Source organism: Carcharodon carcharias, chromosome 9 (assembly GCF_017639515.1).
Source record: "Carcharodon carcharias isolate sCarCar2 chromosome 9, sCarCar2.pri, whole genome shotgun sequence".
Taxonomy (NCBI): Eukaryota; Metazoa; Chordata; class Chondrichthyes; order Lamniformes; family Lamnidae; genus Carcharodon; species Carcharodon carcharias.
The window spans coordinates 121,191,720-121,210,571 of NC_054475.1; the positions used below are offsets into that span (position 1 = coordinate 121,191,720).

An 18,852-nucleotide genomic window follows, 5' to 3' on the forward strand; every position below is an offset into this window, starting at 1 on the left:
AGATATACCGCTTAGGTACAGGACAGAGTTCAGGCAGCAAGAATATGCATTCTAAGTCTTGGACTCCAGCCCCTCCATCAGAGATTTAGGCCAGAATTTTCTTGTCAGTGTGCGGGACATGCCACGTGGTGACGTTGGACGACTGTCCCAACGTCACTGCAATATTTCAGTGGGCGGGCACACGATGATCTCCGATGTGTGCCCGCCATTAATTAATGGACCACTTAAGGCCCTTGAGGCAGCAATTGACATTGATTTTTTGGGGCCCATGCGATCTTCAGGTCGTTGCATGGGCGCAATGGTCAGGCAGGTAGGACACATTTGAATATCCTCATCCACAGGCGGGATAAGAGGGGTGAGCGGGGTTGCGAGTGGTATTTGTCAGACATTTAGATACTCCTGTGTGAACAGGAATACTTCAAAACTCTTCACAGCTGTTTGGACAGGAGTAACAGCCTTCAGGTCAGGACTCTGAGTAAACATCATTTCTGAGGCCTTGCTGGTTTCAGGAAGCCTTCCCTTAGCCTGGGAATGGGAGTTGTGCTCTCCACTGGAGGCACCTCCTCCTCTGAGGAGGAAGGGAGGGCCAGAAGGGGGAAGAGGCCAGGAGTCCATATTCAGCCTCCAGGGTAGCCACCTTTGGGAGGAGAGGCACAGGCACAAGGGGCGCAGGGCCAACAGGAAGTCCAAGGCGGAAGGGGTCACAGTAGACGCCACTATCCTGCTGCCAGTGTATACAGGTGGCAATGCAGTTACCTCAATTTGTCTGAGGTGCAGTGCCAAAGGATGCTCCGTCTCTCAAGGCAGACAGTGGCCTCCATCTGTCAGATGATAAGCCCTGAGATCTGCATCAACTATGTGGGTGGGCACCTCATACCAGTGGCATTGAAGGTCACAGCTGCCCTCAACTTCTATGCCTCTGGCTCTTTCCAGGGGTCAGTGGGTGATCTTTTTTGAGTCTCCCAATCAGCTGTCCACAGTTGTGTCAAGCAGGTGACAGATGCTCTGTTCAGGCATGCATTGACCTTCATCCACTACCGCTGGGACGAGGCCAGCCAGAGCGGGCCAGAGGCTTCACGGCCTTGCTGGGTTCCCCTACGTCCAGAGGCAATAAACTGCACACATGTGGCCATCAAGGGGCCAGCAGGTGAGCCCGGTGTCTTCGCCAACAGGAAGGGCTTCCAATCCATGAATGTGCAGATAGTGTGTGATCACAGGATGCAGATTCTGCAAGTCTGCAAGGTACCCAGGCAACTCCCATGATGCTTACATCCTGAGACACTCCCAGGTGCCGAGGCTTTTCAGTGCTCCTGCCCGGCTGGATGGATGGCTGCAGGGTGACAAGGGCTATCCCCTCAGAAGGTGGCTTATGATGCCTCTCTGCCATCCAAGAACAGAAGCTGAGCAGCGGTACAATAGGAGCCACACCTCCACAAGGGCTGTGGAGGAGAGAACCATTGGTTTTCTCAAGATGCACTTCTGTTGCCTGGACCGCTTGGGGACACACTCCAGTACTCCCCAGAATATGTGTCGCTGATAGTGGTTGCATGCTGCACTCTCCACAATCTTGCGCTGGAAAGGGGCGACGCAGTGGAGAAAGAAGATGTAGATGCAGTTCCAGCTGCACACGATGAGTCCAGTAATGATTCCGAGGATGAGCAGGCTCAGGAGAACGCTGAGGGGGGAGACGCTAACCCGGGCATCACCCAGGGAGGCAGGGACACGCGGGAGGCTTTAATCCAATGAATCTTCAGCTAGTCCACTACAGATGGACCTTCAACACAAGCCAGGGCTGCAGGTGCCATACTCGATAACTGAGTGCTAAATCTGCCTGGGTAGGAACATTAACTATGTGCCTTGTCAATAAAGCTCAATGTGACACAACTCACTCATACATCATGGGTTTCCCTCCAACAGCAGAAGTAAGGAATCACTCTGAGCCATGTTCACATTTCAAAATTTACTGATTTAACAAAATGAAGCACAAAAAAAAAAGCAAAGGTGTTACGCATCACACCGAGTGGTCATCAACTAATAGTGGGGCAACATAAAAGCACCAGTGAGAAACCCGTGGTGCACTTAAGTTGTTTTAAGTTTACGTTTCCAGGTGCTACTTCTAGGTGCTCCCCCCCTTGCTGGCACTGGCATCTGAGACAGCCTGCTCACCGTGCTGTCCTGTTGGTCTCGATGACCTTGGCAGATGTCTTCTGGCCTGTGGAGATTTTGATGGCCCTGCCTGGGAGGGAGCAGCCACTTCCACAGCTGGCTTCTCCCCAGTCGTTGCAGCCTCATTGGATGCTATGGTCACTGGCAGAGGATTGGAGGAGCTGCTGCCCTCATCTGGAGTGCCCTGAGAGGAGCCCGCAGAGACAACAGGCGGCTGCTGCACCAACGTGAGGTTGCTTCGGACCTCCCTGCTCACCATTGATGGATGGACACTGAGCTAGGATATTTGGTGCCCAAACCATCTCCCACACTGTCACTGACCAGCTGAGGTCAAAGCCGCTGTGAGGGCTTGCTGGTCTGAGCACATCCCCAGGAGGCCCTGATTGGTCTCCTGGAGGAGCCTTTCCACAAGAGTTGCCATTGTCTCCATGGAGGAAGCATGGTGCTCAGCCATGAGGCTCATTGCATCAGTGATGCTCCGCGTGGACTCTTTCAGCACAGGCACCATGCCATGTATAGTCTCATGTATCTCCGCCAGATCCTCCCGCATACCCTGCTGCACTTCCAGAGTCTGCTGCCTCACGGATGAGTCCAGAGGCACATCATCAGCTACCGACCGAGCATGTGCCTGGTTCCCAGCAGTCCTCCGACTGCTGGTGCCCTGGGCACTCTCTGTCTCTGCCCGTACCTCAAGCGAGTGTGAAGTGCCCTCACCGCATTGCCCTGGGACACTAGCCGATGATCTAATCATCCAAGGTGCTAGTATCTGCGCTGGTGCCTGCCTGGCAGAGATGGTGTGTCGCTGGTAAGTCCAATTGTTCAGTGCCCTCAGGTGTCAGAAGTGGACTCTCTGCCTCCTCCTCCCGACCCTGCTCCAGTGATCCTGAAAGGAAGAAAAAGGGCATTTGATTAGTTAAAGTCGAGACAATGACAATGTCATCCCAGGCCCCCAGGTCAGTGTGATCTCATCCTTCCATAATCAATGGTCAACCCATGTTGCAAACTTCAATCACTGAGCATTGCCATGGCTGCTGGGACACACATGGTGACCTCAGTGCTCGGCAATCTTACCTCTCCGTGGCACCCCAGCCTCACCGCCACCGGTGGACCTGGGTGCATAGCGCCTCTCCAGATCCATCGCCTCCTGCTCGTATCTGGTGGTTATGGCCAACTGAACCTGCCCTCTGCCAGACCACATCCGCTTGGCGGCACTATGTGCTGTCTTCTCCTGAAAAGGAGGGAGGGCCATTGATTAGTTCACCCTGACCTGGATTCCTATCGCATCCCTGCTGCCTCAACCAGAGTGGGACATTGCAGGGCTCCAGTGAATCATCACCCTGCAGCTGCCACACACTCGCACCAAGAAGCCAGGGCTGATCCCCCCCTTGCCCACATGCTGCCTCCATCACATTTGGCACCACACGGTCTAACCTTGCAAAGCAAGCATGCGGAACGCCAAGGGCAGCAGGTGGAAAGGTGCCACGTCACCTCCCAGCATGTTAGCACCCTGACTTTGACATGTTTCGCAGTTCCAGCACTGTGCCTAGGTGCAGATCCTTGAGGTTGCCCCCAAAACAGTGCTCTGGGTGTCAGTGTCACACATGCAGCGGGTGCAGGACCCATCTCAGCATGATCCTCTCAGGGTCAACTAGGCATAGATGATATCTGCTGGCCCACCCAGCGAGGGAAACATGTCGTGAAGGATTCAATGCTGCAACTGCACTTGGGTTTGGGGGAAGGGTGGGGGGGGCTTGGGGGGAAAGCCTACCTGCTGTGTTCAGTGACCCCTGCCAACATGGTACTCACCGTTCCCGAGTGCAAAGGTTGTTGAATTGCTTGTGGCACTGGGCCCACGTGCGTCACACCACATCATGGGAGCTGATTATGTCCGCCACCTCCTCCCAGGCATGGTTGGTCATATGGGGGGGCCTCTGCCTCCCGTCCCTTGGAACGAGGACCTCCTGCTGTGCTGCCACCTCCTCCAGGAGGGCAGCTAGGCACTCATCAGAAAACCCACTGTCCTACCCTCCTGCCTAGCTTGCTCTGCAGTAGCACTCTGGGGAGCCCTTCTACTAGCCAATATGAACAGCCTTTGCAAAGGCTGCCTGCACTCTATTTGAACAGGCCACTGGGTCACCATTGGACCCGGTGGTCATTGTACTCCCGTCGCCACCTGCCCACTCCCGCTATCCTTGGGAGCTGCGTGAAGCTGGGCAGGCCTTAATTCACCTGCCCACGTAAAGTGGTGGTGCGGAGCTGATCACTGGCAGCGAATGGCTCTGCACCAGCCCGCACCTGCTTCTGAACGACCCGCCTGATGGGGAGAAAATTCTCCCCTTAAGTCCACAGTTAAACTTCACACTTGTCCAAGATTTGTAGCTGTAGCCTGGGAGGCACAGCCAGCAAGACTTGAGTGACATTGTTAGCTGGGACTTTATGTGCCCAATAGAAGAGAATCCTTCTTCCTGTTCTTAGCTTGTGCTTGCTGAATAGTCCGTATTATGGTGGGATAAATGAAGCACTTGAAGTTTCTACGGAGTCCTTCATTATTAGTGCTTTTATTTCTAAAATGCCTGACTTGCTTTGGTCTTTTCTGGTTGCAAAGTATATTTACAAATGTAAATATAAATTGATTATGTTACGAACCTGTCCTTTCTACATCTCTTTATATTATTCAGTATCTTGTGTATGACACATACTTTTTGTCCATAGATCTTATTTATTATTGTTACAATTTTTGGCTGACTTTTAGCAACAAAATTTCCCATTCTATGTCTATATTTGATGTCAGTTGTCATGATGGACTAGTAAGCTCGGTGATTCTGTGGGGTGAGTTTCTGACATCTTTGCATTTTGTATGTTACAAAAAGTATTAAGAGCCTTTTTTTCTGAATTATCATGATTGTGACACTTAGTACATTGAGATTAGCAACAGCACCATTTACATTGTGTTACATGATCGAATGTTCTTCATCTTCTAAAATAATGCTTCTCAGACTGGAGTCCATGGATTCTTGAGGGGATGTATAGACTTTCAGGGAATCTGTTATGTCGAGCCAGTTGTAGAGGTGGGCAATGTGAACAACCGCCTATGGTGTCGTGGTCAAGAGTAAGAGGAGTGGCGACCAGAGGGATGCTCTTGCTCTCTCCTGTTCTCTGCTCTCTCCTACTTTTCCCCTACTCCCCTAGTGCTCTGTCATGCTTTTCCTCTTTATGAGCTCCTGCCAAGGATTGACAAACTCTGCAACGAACGGCAAACTCATCTAACTGATATCTGTAAGTAAACATTATTGAAACAGACTTTATGTGTAGCCCATTCATATCATGAACTGCTGTTCTATAATGACATATCCTCAGGTTTTATGTGAGAAACTCCATGGGTGGCCTTCTTATAACTAATATACAGAATAGCATGTTAAAAAGATGAATCGGTATATAAGAGTATATCAGAAAGAATGAATCAAGAAAAGGTGATTTGTTCCTCTCATGTGTCCCTTCTATAGATTATTTTCACTTTTCCCCATTATAACAAACTCCAGCTAAATGAGTGCTAAAATTCTTCTGTGGTAAACCTCATATGGTTATTTAGTTTCAAACCTGCTGTCAATTTAGGAAGCCCAGACTCCAACGTTAAAATTGCTCTTGATATATGTAATTTGTCACTTAGATGAGTCAATGGTGATTGTTGCACTTTTCACTTCCTGTCGTCTTTAACAGCATTCAGTAACTCATCATGCAACCAATCTTGTACCAATTAGCTGAGGTTAGGTCCAATTCTGATATTATCATGCAAATTTTTCGCACATTTCTGCCAGCGGTAATTAATTGGAGTTTTACAATACTTCAGTTAAAACATTTATTTTATTCATTAATGCTTTGTTTTGTGAGTCACTAGAGGATTTAATGAAAGAAAGAACTTGCATTTTTATAGCGCCTTTCATTTGATGAAAGAAAGAACTTGCATTTTTATAGCGCCTTTCATTACATTAGGGTGTCCTAAAGCATTTTACAACCACTGAAGTACTTTTGAAATGCAGTTACTATTGTAATGTAGGAAATGCAACAGCTGATTTGCACATAGCAAGGTTCCAGGAACAGCAATCTGACAATGACCAGTTGATCTGTTTTAACAACGTTGGTTTAGGGGAACTCAGCTGCTACTATTCTATGTAGTGCAATGGGGATTTTATAAATCCACCTGTGATGTCTAATCGGAAAGATGGCACCTCTGACAGTTTTCACTGACGCTGTACTGCACTGGGGTGGCAGCCGAAATTTTGTGCCCAAGTCTCTCCCAATTTCAACACTTATGTTGCAAAGATGAGCATATTACCCACTGAGTCACAGCTGGTACCATTCTGGTGGTACGGCTCGCTAGGTGCTGGCTGGCACAGGCACTATGTTAAAAGGAGTTACCCCTATAAGATGTCATGTGGTCAGGCCATGTGCATGCTTCAGAAATCGAATTGGCATGTGAGATGTTCGGAATATCAGGTGAGTTGGGAAAGCCCAAAAATTAGGTGCCAGCAATTAAGAAAGTGTTGCTGACTGACCATACAGTGCTGGCAATTTTTTTTAAAGTGGGAAACAAAATCCTTTGGGGAGAATCAATGGTTGATGACCTCCTGTTCTTATTATAATGTTAATTTGCTAAAAAAAATCAATTTTCAGTGCTTTTCTTCAGGCTATTATTTGCCACAAAAATCTTTTCAAAATGATCTGATTTTCCACAGCTCTGTTGATCTTTGCCTCGAGGTTTATATTCAAGTCTGCTCAGCATGATTGAAAAACACAAAAAGAATAATGTTGCAGACATTGGAAATCTAAAATGAAAGCTGAAAACATCAGAGATAATCATCTGCTCAGATAGAATCTGTAGAGCAAAGAGACGAGCCAATGCCTTGTCCACCTTTGATGACGGTCCATCAAAGATTACACTAGGTGGCAGTAACAAACATCCTAACTATTGCAAGATAATCAAATTGATTTTGGCCACTTTAGATAATTAAGGGGGCATCACCTGCACTGAAAAGTGGGAAATCGCTCTATTTGTTTATCATCAAGTAAACAGCATAAAATTGCACTACAGCATTGTGACATCATCGTGGAAGTGAACCTCTGCAAGAATAAAAAGTTTGAAAGTACTTTCTCATAAAAATCCTGTCCCTTTCCTGGACAACTCATGTATACAACTAAAACAGACTGGGCCTGAGTCCACTTTCCTTCGTTGAGAATTGAAAATATCAGATTGCATATATGGTTAGTTTCCGCATAAATTGTTCCAGCGAAAAGACTGTAGAGAATTATTAAATATTAAGTGTCCTGAGGTACTGGGTGGTGGCAGGTGAACATTTCATTTGTTCATATGACATCCCTTCATTTTTACTTTAACACAATTTTTTTTTCATGGATGATCTTGAATGTGCAGCACTTTAATCTTCAACTGTGGGCATTCTCTCTAGATCATTTTCCTACATCATTAAATAAATGTAGCATTGAAATGATTATTCTACCATTTAAAACACCTAGTTAAAGTACAATGGACATATCTTCACACTGAGCAGTGATATTTTCACTGTAACACTTACTAATCAGTAAGAATGAGTGTTCACTGTTCTGAAGTTTGGTTACGTGAAAATCCAAAACGCGGAAATCAACTGTAGTCTTTGACTCTTTGAGTCTTTCTAAACAGCAGCAAAAGACACAGATCTCAACCACACAAATCACTTCTTCCTTTATTACTCCGAACATGGATTTAGGTTGCACCTTGACTAAACACAAACAGACATCACTGGAATAGAAAGCATTCAAATGCCCTTTACCAGGCCCCTAAGAACAGGACATTAATATAAGGATAATGACAGACAGGAATTGGTCTGTCTAATCTGTCCCACACAACTGCAATGCATTGTGTATCACAACGTATATATACACCTCACCCCATCCAAAAGTCTGGGAGAGACAAAAAAACACACACAAAAACCCAGTAGATATTATTGCCCCTGAAAGATATAAAGTAACACAACACAAAAATTGCATTACATTCATGGATATCAGGACTTGAATTATGGTATGAATATGAGCAAGTTTACTATTTTGTTCTGCTGCACCTGTGCGTTACTATACATTTTCTAAAAGGACAGGTCAATGTGAAATTATCTGAAGCAAGCAAAATGAACTGGAATTTGCCTATTTTGATCACAAACACAATTCTGCCCTTGTCCTTATGACTAGCTCCATAGTTGCACTTAAACTTGAACTGCCTATTGTAGAAAAGGAGAATGTGTGGGCATGGTAGAAAGGAGTAAAATTTTGTGCTTTCTGAATGTGTTGCTTATTTGACACTCATACATTGAAAGGAGAATCATCCACCATTTGAAATGATTTCCTTCCTATGTTTGCATGCTGTCTCTTCAAAGAGGGAAGACTTTGAGGGCTATGTCTAAGGCAGTCTGGTGGTGTGAGAAAGTGAATCAATCAACTTATCTTCTGATTTTACATCCTACGGTATGGAATCTCATCTCCATTTAATGTGTCCCCTTCAAATAAACCAGACAAAATGAGGCCTATACTCCTATACATATGTTTTTCAACTCCATGCTCCAACATTCTTCCTCAATTATCAAGGGATTGTCAAAGGAAAGGACACTATCTCTGGTACTCTGTCACTTATACCTCCTTCGCATTTTTTGGTTTGTTTTATTTTCATCCCCCACACCCCACCTCCATCACGCACCCCCACCCCTAACCCCTCCAAACCTCATGCTGTTCTCAATGTTCTGCAGGCCTGAAACCAAAGAGGTTTGTACAAGGCATGTGGAGACAAGCATAATTGAGTATAATAAGTGACAGAGGTCAGAGCACTTTCAATGCCAGTGCTGTTTGGATGTCAATAGTTTGAAGGCAACTACATCAACTGCCGGCAATAGTGAGTGTATTCCCATATCTACTAATAATTGAAAGCGAAAATGTCTATTTAGTGATTGTGAGCCATCCACCACAAGTATTCAAATTCACAAGCCTGGGAATTTGAATGACCTTTCTGAGGGGTAATTAACAACTAGTGAAATACTCAGTGCAATTTACTGATGAAAGTTTCAAAAGCTCAGTAGATTATGGCTCAGTAGTGGGGGCAATAACAATGGGTTCATACAGATGTGGATAGCCACCAAATCATCCTCTTTGGCTTAGGCTTCTGGTTGCCAATATTTTAATACACACAGTCAAACTAATTGGAAACTCTGGGACATTATATCCAAATTTTTAAAAATGTGGGCATCACTGGCTAGGCCAGCATTTATTACCCATCCCTAATTGCCCTTGAGAAGGTGGTGGTGAGCTGCCTTCTGCTTTGCCAGCTGCACACGACTGAGTGGCTTGCCAGGCCATTTCACAGTCAATCACATTCCTGCAGATCTAGAGTCACATGTAGGCCAAACCAGGTGAGGCCAGCAGCTTTCCTTCCATAAAGGGGATTAGTGAATCAGATGGGTTTCTATGACAACCTAATCATTGTCATCATTAAACTTTTAATTCCAGGTTTTTAAATTCAAATTCCACAATCTACCATAGTAGGATTTGAACCAAGGTTCCCCAAGCATTACCCTGGGCCTCTGGATTACCAGTCCAGTGACAGTACAACTACACCACCACCACCTCCCCCATACTATTGGTAGGAATACATAATGTAGGCTAAATGCCCCCTCCCTGCCAGAAACATTAAAAATAACTTCAGTTGAAAAACTGGACCATAGTTAAGTGTTCATCCCCAGTACAAAGAACAATCACTTCTAGGCTGCCTTAAGCAAAAAGTAGAAATATTTTGACAAAAAGAAAAATAAAAGCCAAGAAGAAGAAGAAGGAATTGCTTGGAATTACTGACGCTGGAACTTGTAATTTGGCAGGGGAGTCTGAATGGATGAAATTGGAGGATTGGAGAGGATGCAAATGAGATGAAATTTAGAAAACAGCCGACATCGTCATTCTGGTCCTCCTAATTACTCGTTGGAGATGCTGTCTTTTGAATGAGATATTAAATTGAGGCCACATCTGTCTCTCTAGGTGCATGTAAAAGATCCCATGCCATTGTTTGTGGAACAGTGAGATTTCTAGGCCAATAACTATCCTCAATCAAAAACAGATTAATGCGTGATTCGTGTTACTTGCAGTTTGTGAAACCATCCTGTATGAAAGTTGGCTCCCTTGTTTGTTTCCATAACAGGAAAGTTTGACAGGAAAGAAAATATGTCTATGAAGCACATTGGCACAATAGAGGGTGTGATGCTTGAGTACCACAGTTCTGTCCAAGAAGTATATTATTTTCAATAATAATTCTAGCGGTAAGTACTCCTTAAAAGATTGGAACAAAGGTAAAATTTGCAGTACCAAATGCATTATTATTCAATATCTGTATTCTGCACATTGTTTGTACAAAAATGAATAAATTAATGATCAGCTGAATGACAGGAATCTTTCTTTTATTTATTGTCTAACTAATTTCTTCTTCCTACACATCCTTTGGGGACTCTTAGTTGTCGATTCTTGCACAACCCATTGATAGTAACTCCATGCTGAGTCAATTGATTATATCAGTCTAAGTATGTAATGTGTCATTTGATCTGTGGTGTCATTATGAACTTCATAGTGCAGCGATCTAATCAATCCCATTTATCTTCCCTTTTCATCCACGTCCTTTAATATTTGGCCAGTCCAGCCCACAGATTTGGATAGAATAAATTACTTGTTTCTCTCACATTTCAGTGTTATACTTCACCCAGAAGAATTACCAAAAGTGAACAAAACTCACCCCACAAAGCGAAATGAGCCTTAATGGCAGTCACATTTATTTTATTTCCCCTTTCTTCAAAACATAGATATTGGGCAAGATAGATGGGCTGAATGGGCTCCTTCCTGTTACTACATCAAAATCACAATCTAGTATAAGGACGCAGCTCTTGTTTCCTTCAGGTTTCCTGCTGTGTGCATCAGGTTTGAGTTTTTTTCTGTGGAAATTCTGCATTGCCAGTATTCACAGTGTATTTTTCTGGGGGCTAAAGGGCAATTTTTCATGACCTGTGGTAGAGCTTACAGAAAATTATGCTGCCCAAGATAAGAACGAGGTGACAACAGTAGCAAAGGTAGAGGTTTTTCGTCACCATTCTCACTGATAGTGTGTTTCCTGAAGACTTGGATGTGAGTAGGAGGAGGAGATGTTAAAGATCATGAAAGATTAATTACAGTCATAGACAAGATACCAGAGGGCTGCTGCAATGGTTTGAATATATAAAAGCTGCAATTTCCAATTGCTTGTAGAAATTTGAAGCAATTAATTGTAAATTTGTACAAATATTGTAGAAAATTTACAGAGGCTGGTATAAATATACCACTTGTCTCTTACATCCAGACACATGGATATACAATCTTGTAATCTAGGAGGGGGGAAACATTGAAAGAAGAAAGAAAGCTTTGAGTAGTATGTAAAAGTAGACAAAATGGAAATTATTGAGAAATTAAGGTCCAATGTTTTGACAGCAACAGGAACTCCAGGAAAGATTCAGAAACATTTTAAAAGCTTCAAAAAGAGGAAGCGTTATAGAAATGGTATAACAGATGAGCAAGAAAACTCAATTCAATAAAGAGACATTAAAAAAACACTCATGTTAAGTGATGAAGACAGCAAATGGAATGGAAATAAACTGCGCAGGAGTATAGTGCTAATGTAATAAGCCCACTGAGAGATGATAAGTAAATATGGAGAATAAACGCCGATCTAATTAGTACCTAATAAGTGCCTAACTTAAACTGATTGCAGAAAGGACTTTCAAAAGAAACTGAAAATGGACTATAACAACTTGTATTTATAAAGTGCCTTTAACATAGTAAAGCATCCTAAATCACTTCACAGAAGCATTATCAAACAAAATTTGATATCAAGTCACAAAGGGGGGTATTTGGATAAATGACAAAAAGCTTTGTCAAAGATCTAGGTTTTAAGGAGTGTTTTAAGGAAGGAGAGGGAGGTAGAGGGGCAGCGAGGACTAGGGAGTGAATTTGGGGCCTCGGCAACTGAACACATAACCGCAAATCGGTGGAGTGGTTAAAATCAGAAATGTGCAAGAGGCCAAAATTGGATGAGCACAGATATCCCGGATGTTTGTAGGCTGGAGGAGGTTTCAGAAAAAGGGACGGGTGAGGCAATGCGAATTTGAAAACAAAGTTAAGAATTTTAAAACCAAGAAGTTGTCAGACCAGGAGCCAATATAGGTCATTGAGCACAGGGGTGGGTGGGTTAACGGGACTTGTGCAATTCAAGTAGTAAACTTCAACTTAGTTATGTAACAATACTGCAAAATATGAACAAAACCATGAACAGAGTATTGTTACAATAGAAATAGATGTAATTCTTATCGTTGATACTGTAATAAAAAGGACAAAAGGAGATTCAGTTGGACAGAACCAAGCTAAGGGACAATAGGTAGGAACCAAGTTCTAGAAGCTTCATGTGCAGGGAAATGAAACATTGTAGTCGCAATTGTCCAACTCTGGTGGTCCCTGAGACATTGCAGAGCTACTCCCAGAAACCAAATACAGTTCCTCATTTCCTGCATTTCAAATAGGTTAGACAGCAAGAAGTTGAATGCCATCAAGCACTTGCACACCATTAAGCAGAACATTAATTTCTAGGGTGTGAAGTCAAGTAAAACGCAAGTCAGATAATTTCAATTTTTAAGATAGTTCAAGGAGCACTGTAATTACCAGATTATTGTACTGCCAGTTATTTAAAAGTACTTGACAATTCCAGGTTTTAGGTATTTTCAAAAATTCAATTCTGGATAGGTGCTTCAAGTGCGGTATAGCACTGTCAGCATTGGCACAGTCCTGAGTTGGGATTTTGTTGAATTCTCCTGACCAGCTACATTATTTTTTTCTTTTAGGAAAAACTTGAACTGGAAAAAAAATCTCAAGTAAAACTAGCTATAATTGAGTCAGTACACCATAACCACAACCCCTTTCCTTGTCAGAGATCTGCTCCCCGCTCTGACCTGGGTACACTCACTATGTTGCCATCCTTGGGCTAGCTATGTGAAAATAAATAAACCAGGTTTCCTAGTCCTGTTTACCATTCTGAGTGGGAAGTGCATTCACCAAGCACAGGATCAAGTTTGACTTTCACATTATCCGTGATTGATTGAAAGCAGAGATAGAAGCCCCTCTGCCAGTTGGCTACAGGAGGCTTGGCAACTGGCAAGCCAAAAAAAATATCGTAGAAGCAAAATGCTTGGGGAAGAAACAAACACTAAAGAAAGCTAAGGGCCATGTAAAACCAAAGTGAGTATGGATACATATAGAAAATATATTTTATGACCATATTGGCGACTTTATTCTGCCAATTCACTTTCCCATTTCCTTTCCAATTTTGCAGCATTTTTCCAGCCCATCTCTTGTACCATTATTTTTTTCTCTCCGAAGGGTCTACAATGCAATACGATGTCTTGAGGAAGCAGCTGGGAACCAGCATTTCGTTTCTCAACTGAGAGGGGCACTATTTGGCTCACACTCTTTGTTTTCCCTTCCTTTCTAGTGGGAAGATTTCCCATTTTCATTTGATGCTTTACTTGCTCATCTTGATGAGAGCAAGAATTCACTGTCAAAAGAATCATGAGTATGAAGCCTGTGTCAACACTACACTGTAATGTTAATTAAAGAGACAGCGTACGGTTGTGTTCTATATATTTCTAGATTATTCACCTTTCATGTTCAAACTTTGGCTCTTCCATGAATAGACAGCAAAATCTAATGCTTCCATTGATTAAAATTTAAAACTTAATTTTAGTGTTACTAGTCTGAATCCTATTTCACTTGTTAAAACTCAGTGATTGTCACTGGTAAATTCTGAATACATAACAAACATTATAAACTCAGAATACAGAGAATACCTTGATTTAATAGTGAACACTGACAAACATTCGGCTGAAGATTTATGTTTAACGCCTGAGACTAGGCATTACTAATTCTGAAGTTTGTAAATGAGAGCGGGCTGCTCAGTTTGCTGATTTACGAGTTTCAGTTTTAAGGAGATGTATCAAATTCCAGCCCCACCTTTATACGTTTTCTCCTCAGCTTCTTACCTTGTCTCAATTGACTAGCTTCCTTCTCATCATTTTCATCTGAAACTCTGGCTGAGAGAGCTTGTCTTTTCCTCCTCTTTCTGCTATGCAATGTGAAGGTAAAAGTAGCCAGACACGAGCAGGAAATCTCTCAAGCCTGCTGTCTTCAAACAGACTGCATCATGCAGTGAACTGCTAGTCAATACTGCGAGCAGGGAGCCACCCCTTTTTGTGTAATAATAGACAGGATTGGCGAAATATCAGATTGCAGTCTAATTACATAACAAGATCCGAGGCAGCCTCCTCAAACACAAAAGAGCTCACACAAGCAAGTAAATCATTACTACATTAACCTGTAGACAGTGCACAGATTTGCAAACTGGGTCCTTCAGACTCAAAAGGATCTGGCAAAAATTATCTCAATGTTGAATTATCAGCTTCATCATTTCTGTTGCTGTCTGTACACAGCGCACACTTCTGTAAAGATAGTGCCATCCTCCTTTGCTTAGTTGATACAATCTTTCACAAGTTAGCATAAAGAGTCCTCAGGTCCGGGCTAACTCTGTCAAGGACCGAGTCAGAGTTTAAAAAGGCTCCTTGCAAGGCTGCAGACAATATAGAACATCTTGAAGACAAGAATATACACACTTTTTGACTGAAGCACACTTGCATCAGTCATTTCGTCTCCTGCTGCAGAAAAAAAAATGATAATGCATCTGGAGAGGGTTTTGAAGAAAGGGAGGGACGTGAGGCTTTTACACTTAAAATTTTAGTTATTGCAGATGTTTCCCTTGACTGTAGTTGGTCTTCTAATTCAATATCTTTCCTGCCAGCTCTTTCATTCTGAATTTCTCTCCTGACCATGTCGGGTCTCTCACTTTGGATTTCTCTCCTGTTGTTACTGGCTCGCCTCAGTTGGCGCTCCTGGCTGCTCCTGTTCCAACCGCCTCCCTCCCAACTCCGATTATGCAATGGTGACTGGGTTATCAGCTGGCCTCTCAAAAGAATTTATGGGGTATGTGGAACATTCCTTGTTCCAGTCCTACTCCGGCCCCCTTCCACAACTCTTTCTCCGGTACATTGATGATTACTTCGGTGCCGCTTCATGCTCTCGTTGGGACTTGGAAAAATTTATTAATTTTGCTTCCAATCTCCACCTCTCCATCATTTTCACGTGGTCCATCTCTGACACTTCCCTTCCCTTCCTTGACCTCTCTGTCTCAATCTCTGGTGATAGACTGTCCACCAATATCCATTACAAACCCACCGACTCCCACAGCTACCTCGACTACAGCTCCTCACACCCCGCTTCCTGTAAGGACTCCATCCCATTCTCTCAGTTCCTTTGCCTCCGTCGCATCTGTTCTGATAATCTTTTAAATGAAAACCAAATCAACAAAATTGGGATAAATCAGGCACAGCCCCTAATTCAGGTCAGCTGTAAAACCAAGGACAAAGTTTAAAGGAAACTTACAAACTTTAAATCAAAATGTGATTAAAGGGGTCAACAAAACACCCCAGTCCCCGCGGTGCCCACCGAGCACGGAAGGCCTCGAGAGTGCCAGCAGACACCGCGTGCTCCTTCTCCAGGGACATCCGGCAGCGAACGTAGCCGCGGAAGAGGGACAAACAATCGGGCGGGACTCCCCCGTCGATCGCCCGCTGCCTGGACCTGTTAATGGCCAACTTGGCCAGGCCCAGGAGCAGGTTCACGAGGAGGTCCTCCTCCTTCCCGACCCCCTTCCGCACCGGGTGCCCATAGATCAGGAGCGTGGGGCTGAAGTGCAAACAAAACATCAATAAAAGGTTTTTCAAATAACTAAAAAGGGAGTGCAGCCTACAACACCCTATGTATACATGGTCCACGGACTCCACAAGACCGCAAAAAGGGCATGTGTCCTGAGAGTCCGTGAACCTATGCATCCTCTTATTATAAGGGACTGCTGCATGCAACACCCTCCAACCCAGGTCCCCGATAGAAAGGGGGAGGACACCTCCGTAGAGGGCCTCCCATCGAGGGCCTCCGCCGCCGGACGGCAACAAGGCACGCCAGGGCGTGTCCGGTCGACGGACAAGGGCGAGAAAATGGAAGGTGTGCAGCAGCAGTCCGTACAAAAAGCCCCTCTTTGCCGTGCCAAAAGGCACAGAGGGCATGTCCCCGAGGCGGCTCATATTGCGGGGCACCAGCACCCGAGGGAGGGTTCGGGGCTTGGGGCCAATGTGGAATTCCGTCCGAACAGGGGAACGCTCAGATGGAAGACCACCGCGCACCTGGGCCACCTCAAGACCCAAAATAACGTCGGGTCCGAGCACGACCGTTCTCAGGTCTTGGATGGCATCGGCTGCGACCTGGACACTCACAGACGCGCGTCGCGCCAACTCCTGCGGGAGCATCCAGCCCAGTCCTCCGCCACCCAGCACGTCCCCGATCCTGGTCACCCCTGCGGCCACAGCCCTCCTCTCCGCCAACCACTGAAAAGGACGGAGGGGCGGATTCCTGAGCAGCGGCTCTCTGACGATAGCCGCTACTCCTGACGGGGGAGAGCTGCGTCGCGAGGCGACCACTTTCCAGACTTTGATCAGGTCCTGGTAAAAGACGGGCAACGCCTGCAAGGAGCCACCGAGGCCCAGCTGTTCTATAAACAGGAGCTGTACGTCATAATTCAGGCCGTGCACCTGACGGAAGAAATACGTCATCAGGGCACACCATGTTCTGATGATGCCATCTTCAAAAACAGTTCCTCTGACATGTCCTCCTTCTTCCTTAACCGAGGTTTTCCACCCACGGTCGTTGACAGGGCCCTCAACCGTGTCCGGCCCATCTCCCGCGCATCCGCCCTCACGCCTTCTCCTCCCTCCCAGAAACATGATAGGGTCCCCCTTGTCCTCACTTATCACCCCACCAGCCTCCGCATTCAAAGGATCATCCTCCGCCATTTCCGCCAACTCCAGCATGATGCCACCACCAAACACATCTTCCCTTCACCCCCGCTATCGGCATTCTGTAGGGATCGCTCCCTCCGTGACACCCTGGTCCACTCCTCCATCACCCCCTACTCCTCAACCCCCTCCTATGGCACCACCCCATGCCCACGCAAAAGATGCAACACCTGCCCCTTCACTTCCTCTCTCCTCACCATCCAAGGGCCCAAACACTCCTTTCAAGTGAAGCAGCATTTCACTTGCATTTCCCCCAACTTAGTCTACTGCATTTGTTGCTCCCAATGCGGTCTCCTCTACATTGGAGAGACCAAACGTAAACTGGGCGACCGCTTTGCAGAACACCTGCTGTCTGTCCGCAAGAATGATCCAAACCTCCCTGTCGCTTGCCATTTTAACACTCCACCCTGCTCTCTTGCCCACATGTCTGTCCTTGGCTTGCTGCATTGTTCCAGTGAAGCCCAACGCAAACTAGAGTAACAACACCTCATCTTCCAACTAGGCACTTCACAGCCTTCCGGACTGAATATTGAATTCAACAACTTTAGGTCGAGAGCTCCCTCCCCCATCCCCACCCCCTTTCTGTTTCCCCCTTCCTTTTTTTTCCAATAAATTATATAGATTTTTCTTTTCCCACCTATTTCCATTATTTTTAAATATCTTAAAATCTTTTATGATCTCCCCACCCCCACTAGAGCTATACCTTGAGTCCCCTACCATCCATTCTTAATTAGCACATTCGTTTAGATAATATCACCAACTTTAACACCTATGTGTTCTATTGTTGTTGACATCTTTTGATGATCTGCTTCTATCACTGCTTGTTTGTCCCTACAACCACACCAACCCCCTCCACTTCTCTCTCTCTCTCTCTCTCTCCACTCCCCCCACACACCTTAAACCAGCTTATATTTCAACTCTTTCTTGGACTCGAACTCAAGTTCTGTCGAAGGGTCATGAGGACTCGAAACGTCAACTCTTTTCTTCTCCGCTGATGCTGCCAGACCTGTTGAGTTTTTCCAGGTAATTCTGTTTTTGTTTTGGATTTCCAGCATCCGCAGTTTTTTTGTTTTTATCTCAAAAGAATTACCTGGAAAAACTCAGCAGGTCTGGCAGCATCGGCGGAGAAGAAAAGAGTTGACGTTTCGAGTCCTCATGACCCTTCAACAGAACTCAAAATGCTTGGTTGCACATGATAGCGGTTAGCTGGCTGGTTTCTGATGGTTGATGGTAACTATTTCCTGGTACTTGAGAGTTGGCTGGGTGTAAGTAATGGCTGACTAGCTTCTATGGGTTGTCTATTGATGGTTGGATGACTGAAAGATTGATTCAGGTTATTGACTGGCTGGCTATGGCTGGATGGCTGGTGTGTTATTTGGTCTTGCTGTCTGTATGGTCCAGGTTGCTCACTGCCTGAGCCTTCAGAGGAGCCTATCTCCATGGCATGGGGACCTTGTGACCATCAGGGCTAAACTATGGAAGTGTATAAAGAGTCTACTGAAAAATGCACAAAGTATATTGTCAAGAAACAACATATTTTGGAGGGGAGAGTCATCATGCCTGAGACTCACTTAGTCGACAGGGATAAAAACAGAAAATGCTGGTAAAACTCAGCAGGTCTGGCAGCAACACAAGAGAA

The 18,852-nt window shown here is 45.0% G+C and overlaps 1 protein-coding gene across 1 annotated transcript in view; it reads right to left on the reverse strand.

Moving 5' to 3' along the window:
• Positions 1-14,489, reverse strand: part of cysltr1 (cysteinyl leukotriene receptor 1) — a 41,962-nt gene extending 27,473 nt beyond the window's left edge. The window contains exon 1 of the mRNA XM_041195892.1: positions 14,295-14,489. The gene's annotated coding sequence lies outside the window, so the exon portion shown is untranslated. The remainder of the gene's footprint in view (positions 1-14,294) is intronic.
• Positions 14,490-18,852: the final 4,363 nt, after the last annotated feature.